Raw genomic sequence first — 6467 nt, 5'->3', positions numbered from 1 at the left:
CTGTTTAACACACCCAGTCATTGTGGGGTGTTTTGTCTGAAAACGCCCGCCTGGCCTGGGGAGGAAGGCCAACTTGCCAAGTAGTTTTAATATGGTTCTGTGGTGGTGTCTGAGGCACTTGGCTATAAACTGAAATTAGCCACTAGGCTATAGCTGTTAAGCCAGTGTTTTTAGCCTTATAAAAATATGAATGCTTAGTGTAATGTCAAGCACATTCTAACTGGGTCTAGTTAATCACCTTAGGATGCTTTGGTTTTGGGTGGAAGGAGTAGATTAACCTAGATTGTGCTATAAGATTGAATTGTCACCTTACCTACTAGGTTGCAGTGTCAGGAGTGAAAGGAGAAATTAAGTTTAAGTGGATCCCTGCTGTAAATGAGTGGTTTCTAAAAACTCCCTCCTGTCTGCAGAAGTTACTAACACCCTCACAGCAGGGGGGATGTTCCAATTATCTCTCCTTTCTCTCGCTAAGTGTGCACTTGTTCACTTCCCTAAATGGATTTGAAAGGAAATTACTGGTATATGGAAACTCCCTCTATCCCCATGCCAACACCAATCCAATTACTTTAATAGTGTGGGGATTAGTGAACGAGTGCACACTTCAGGAGGAAGGAGAGATTATTTGGATGCAACCATTGCCTGCCTCACAGCAGGTCACAGACAATCTCCATAATGGGCCTATGAAGGCAACCTTATTCAGATCAGTATTTAGGGACTCCCTATCCCCATCATTACTCTGGTAATGTATTCAGCCATGATGACTAATGTGTTTCACTGTGGCTTGCTTGCTGACTTGGCCTACTCAGTTTACTATGGAGGACATTTTCTGTTAATCTGTTCAGGCATGGACGTACCATGGCTGGTCTTTTGCTCCAGTTCTGTATGTTGTTGATCGATGGCGGATGTCTCTTCTGTTGCCCTCGTGATGACAGTCAGTCGAGGACCAGCTTCGGTCGGCAAAGGTTACACTCAAGGGTCAACTTATGTAAATGTAGGACGAGGGAATTCAGGAGCCATATTGAGGGGATGAAAGCCAAAACCATTTTCGCCTGACCCCCGACTGGTAAAAACTACTAAAACTACTAACCCCCACCATGTGACAGGTTACATAAGCCATTTAGGTGGCCTAGTTCAGTTCAGGGCCATGTTCAGCAGGGCACACCATAGCGAAACATTTTGCCACAGAAAGCAAGAATCTGTGTGGATTCATAATGGATAAATTCAGGTAGTCCTAGTCTACCTCCAGTTTCAAAATGTTCTCTCCCCTCTGAACACGACCCAGCCATGTACAGAGAGCTCCCAGGTCTCTCCCCTCTGAACACGACCCAGCCATGTACATAGAGCTCCCAGGTCTCTCCCCTTAGAACACGACCCAGCCATGTACAGAGAGCTCCCAGGTCTCTCCCCTCAGAACACGACCCAGCCATGTACAGAGGGCTCCCAGGTCTCTCCCCTCAGAACACGACCCAGCCATGTACATAGAGCTCCCAGGTCTCTCCCCTTAGAACACGACCCAGCCATGTACAGAGAGCTCCCAGGTCTCTCCCCTTAGAACACGACCCAGCCATGTACAGAGAGCTCCCAGGTCTCTCCCCTCAGAACACGACCCAGCCATGTACATAGAGCTCCCAGGTCTCTCCCCTTAGAACACGACCCAGCCATGTACAGAGAGCTCCCAGGTCTCTCCCCTTAGAACACGACCCAGCCATGTACAGAGAGCTCCCAGGTCTCTCCCCTCTGAACACGACCCAGCCATGTACAGAGGGCTCCCAGGTCTCTCCCCTCTGAACACGACCCCGCCATGTACAGAGGGCTCCCAGGTCTCTCCCCTCAGAACACGACCCAGCCATGTACAGAGAGCTCCCAGGTCTCTCCCCTCTGAACACGACCCAGCCATGTACAGAGAGCTCCCAGGTCTCTCCCCTCAGAACACGACCCAGCCATGTACAGAGGGCTCCCAGGTCTCTCCCCTCAGAACACGACCCAGCCATGTACAGAGAGCTCCCAGGTCTCTCCCCTCAGAACACGACCCAGCCATGTACATAGAGCTCCCAGGTCTCTCCCCTCAGAACACGACCCAGCCATGTACAGAGAGCTCCCAGGTCTCTCCCCTTAGAACACGACCCAGCCATGTACAGAGAGCTCCCAGGTCTCTCCCCTTAGAACACGACCCAGCCATGTACAGAGAGCTCCCAGGTCTCTCCCCTCTGAACACGACCCAGCCATGTACATAGAGCTCCCAGGTCTCTCCCCTCAGAACACGACCCAGCCATGTACATAGAGCTCCCAGGTCTCTCCCCTCAGAACACAACCCAGCCATGTACATAGAGCTCCCAGGTCTCTCCCCTCAGAACACGACCCAGCCATGTACAGAGGGCTCCCAGGTCTCTCCCCTCTGAACACGACCCAGCCATGTACAGAGAGCTCCCAGGTCTCTCCCCTCAGAACACGACCCAGCCATGTACATAGAGCTCCCAGGTCTCTCCCCTCTGAACACGACCCAGCCATGTACATAGAGCTCCCAGGTCTCTCCCCTCAGAACACGACCCAGCCATGTACATAGAGCTCCCATGTCTCTCCCCTCAGAACACGACCCAGCCATGTACATAGAGCTCCCAGGTCTCTCCCCTCAGAACACGACCCAGCCATGTACATAGAGCTCCCAGGTCTCTCCCCTCAGAACACAACACAGCCATGTACATAGAGCTCCCAGGTCTCTCCCCTCAGAACACAACACAGCCATGTACAGAGAGTTCCCAGGTCTCTCCCCTCAGAACACGACCCAGCCATGTACATAGAGCTCCCAGGTCTCTCCCCTCAGAACACAACACAGCCATGTACAGAGAGTTCCCAGGTCTCTCCCCTCAGAACACGACCCAGCCATGTACATAGAGCTCCCAGGTCTCTCCCCTCAGAACACGACCCAGCCATGTACATAGAGCTCCCAGGTCTCTCCCCTCAGAACACAACACAGCCATGTACAGAGAGTTCCCAGGTCTCTCCCCTCAGAACACGACCCAGCCATGTACATAGAGCTCCCAGGTCTCTCCCCTCAGAACACAACACAGCCATGTACATAGAGCTCCCATGTCTCTCCCCTCAGAACACGACCCAGCCATGTACAGAGAGCTCCCAGGTCTCTCCCCTCAGAACACGACCCAGCCATGTACAGAGAGTTCCCAGGTCTCTCCCCTCAGAACACGACCCAGCCATGTACATAGAGCTCCCAGGTCTCTCCCCTCAGAACACAACACAGCCATGTACATAGAGCTCCCAGGTCTCTCCCCTCAGAACACGACCCAGCCATGTACAGAGAGCTCCCAGGTCTCTCCCCTCAGAACACAACACAGCCATATTGCATATTTCAGATCTTCTGTCATTGCTCGAGACAGGTGGGTGCCCACCCCAAAATGAGTGCGACTCAGAAATCTAGCGTCACTTTGAATGACACTCACCTGTCTCGATCAATGAGAGAAGATCAGAAACAGACAATATGGCGGTGTACACATTGTTGGTTTACCTCATGGAGTAAAAATTGATACAATTTAATAGCAGAGCATTTTCTAAATTCTTACGTTCCACCTGCAATGGGAGATGAGAAGACCCTGGTCACTTCCTGGTGGAGAGGAAGTAACGTTATCGCCACGTTAAGTTTAGTTGAAAAATGTATTCAGAGGCTTTACACTAGCTAAGCTGTAATGAGTAAGGGAGCATCACATATCCCGTTCCAATTCTGTAGCTAGTCCTGGACTGATTTGACACTACTCATTTAATGTAACCTTCCATTTCCATGCCAAGAATATTCATTTCCTAATTTCCAAGTTTAGCCTATGCCATCTTAATCTTCACCTTTTCAAATGGCAGCAGTCAGCGGATTGCTCAAATTTCATGGAGCGCATCTTTGATTTCAAAACAAGCACACACACTCCCCTCCCCTCTCTCCCATGTTATCTCATACTGTGCAGCCCTCAGCTCTCTGCCTAAAGCTGCTGGCAGAGTTATTTTTAGTTCAGTTTCAGTCCAGAGCGCATCAGGTCCCCGTTCATCAAAATCACCTCACTGAAGTGCCTGGTGTCAAAACAACCCTGTTGGACATGGAGGTTACACACTGTAACAAACACACACTGACACCGGCAAAAACACACACGCATACACATGCACACACACACACACACTGACACCGGCAAAAACACACACGCATACACACACACACACACACCGGCAAAAACACACACGCATACACACACACACACACACACTGACACTGGCAAAAACACACACGCAAACACACACACACATACACACTGACACCGGCAAAAACACATATACACACACACACACTGACACTGGCAAAAACACACACCCGAACCACTTACAGTCAGTCACAACTATCACCCCGTCGCATGATGCTAGACTCACTTGTCCTTACACCTCTCATATCGTGTGTCTCCACAAGATTAAAAACCGTCACTCTTTGAAGAGGTCATTTTCATAATAAGAAACGCTAGCATTTTAAGGAGGACACCATCTCGGCACAGTCATATGACTTGGCATTTCAAAATAGCAAATCGACCTATCGGTCCAACCACCCGCCAAGTCGGAGTCTCCTCCAAATTTAGAAACCAGACTCTGAGCTGAGACCTCCAGACAGGCCTCTCTGTGACCACCGCCACCGTCAAGGTGCAGAAATATTTATCTCCAGGTTCCAAGGGGACACGTTGCAGCAACGTGACATGGGTGCACGAGCACTAGGGATGCATCTGCACTTGCAACCCCCAATGCTGATCCGGGGTGGGGGGGGCGGGGGTTTGGGGATAGCACATGGGCTCTCATCTAAACTCTTGTTGGTCCTGAAAGGTGTGCAGTTGACCCAGCGAACCAGCCCTGGATGCTGCTAACAGGGGCCTCCTCCTCCTCCTTGTCCTCCTTCTCCTCCTCCTTGTCCTCCTCCTTCTCCTCCCCCTCCTCCTTCTCCACCTCCACCAATCCCCAACCTCCTTGCCATCAATTAAACTTGACTGCAACGCTGCTCGCTCCTCTCCTTTCCCTGGTTTGCGGTTTATTGAAGTGCCGTCATACCCAGGTCCCAGATACCAACAGCTGCTCTTAAAATGGTCAGCGTAAATAGTTATTGATGTTACCCTTGTGGGAAAGAGCTGGGTAATTGTTCTGAAGGAAGAAGAGACTGCCACTCCATTTGATTAAGGGCGTAGGAGCTCAATGGAGGATAATGCATGTGTCTACAATAGTAATAGAATGGAAAAGAACACATTCTAGTTCTGTGGTTTCAACACCCCTAGATCCATTAGATCAGATACTTCAAGCTGGAATCCTTAATAGTGAAACGGCCACGTACGTTTGCGATATGACAACAACAAAGAAGGTACTGCAAACAACCAACACTGTCCCCCCCCCCCCCTCGATAGAACAGCAGAATATATATATACTGCCATTTGTTTTACCACGTTGGATGACGCTCCTCACATCCACTTCGTCAACATAAACAATAACAACAGCCGTGGGGCGGACAGTGGTGCTATTTCCTCTACTGAGGATTCCATCGTTTCATTTAGCCAGTCAGTCCACCTGTTGTGTGTATGTGTATGCACGTGTTCACCCACCACCCTTGTACTTTTTCTAAGGATGTTTACTGATTTCGCTCTCTCTCACTCTCTCACACACACACACACATTGATTGCATGTGACCCTCGAGTCTAACCGGCACAAACACACATCACAGCACCACACAATTAAGCTCCACCATAGCTCCCACTGTACTGACGTCTGGGAACTGGACCCTACTCAGGGACCTCAGCCTGTAATGGAACTGGACCCTACTCGGGGACCTCAGCCTGTAATGGAACTGGACCCTACTCGGGGACCTCAGCCTGTAATTGTGTGCTTCTGTTTAACTTTGCCTGTGCTACTCATCTACCCACCTAGAATCGCAGTTTGTCACTTCACTTTAAGATTATAGGTTTGGACTTCACTGTTTTTTCAAGCATGATTGTCAGGGTGGTATAGAATAGGTTTTCCATTTTACTTGTGGTTCAGTTGCTTGGGCATGCAAGACAGGTAGAGGCCAGGCCTTTCGAACTGTATGGCTAATAGTTTAGACGGGGAGCTCAGGGGAAAAAGAGAGAGCTGCTGTACAGATGAGGCATGAGCGGAGGCAATGAAAATCACAGATGGGAAAGTTAGATCGCTTTACTCTCATTGTTTATTTGGAGTGCAAATGTCCAGCCAAACATGTCATGGATTTATTTGGTGGGGGACCCGACCCCTTTATTGTCTGTTTTACTGCTCCCTCCCAATGCTCTTTTTAAGGACTCAGTGTGTTTTCCCCTGGGTCCTCATGAAATGTCGGGTCAGCATCTTTCTCCAAGCAACCCAAATCCTTATGTTGCTTAATCTAGCATGGGCTGTTATATCTCCCTTCTTCAAATTTACTTTACTGGTTGTTTATT

The sequence above is a fragment of the Coregonus lavaretus genome, assembly GCF_964263955.1.
Source record: "Coregonus lavaretus genome assembly, chromosome: 3".
Lineage (NCBI taxonomy): Eukaryota > Metazoa > Chordata > Actinopteri > Salmoniformes > Salmonidae > Coregonus > Coregonus lavaretus.
The sequence above is the reverse complement of the archived record's forward strand: the minus strand, read 5'-3'. Positions refer to the sequence as shown.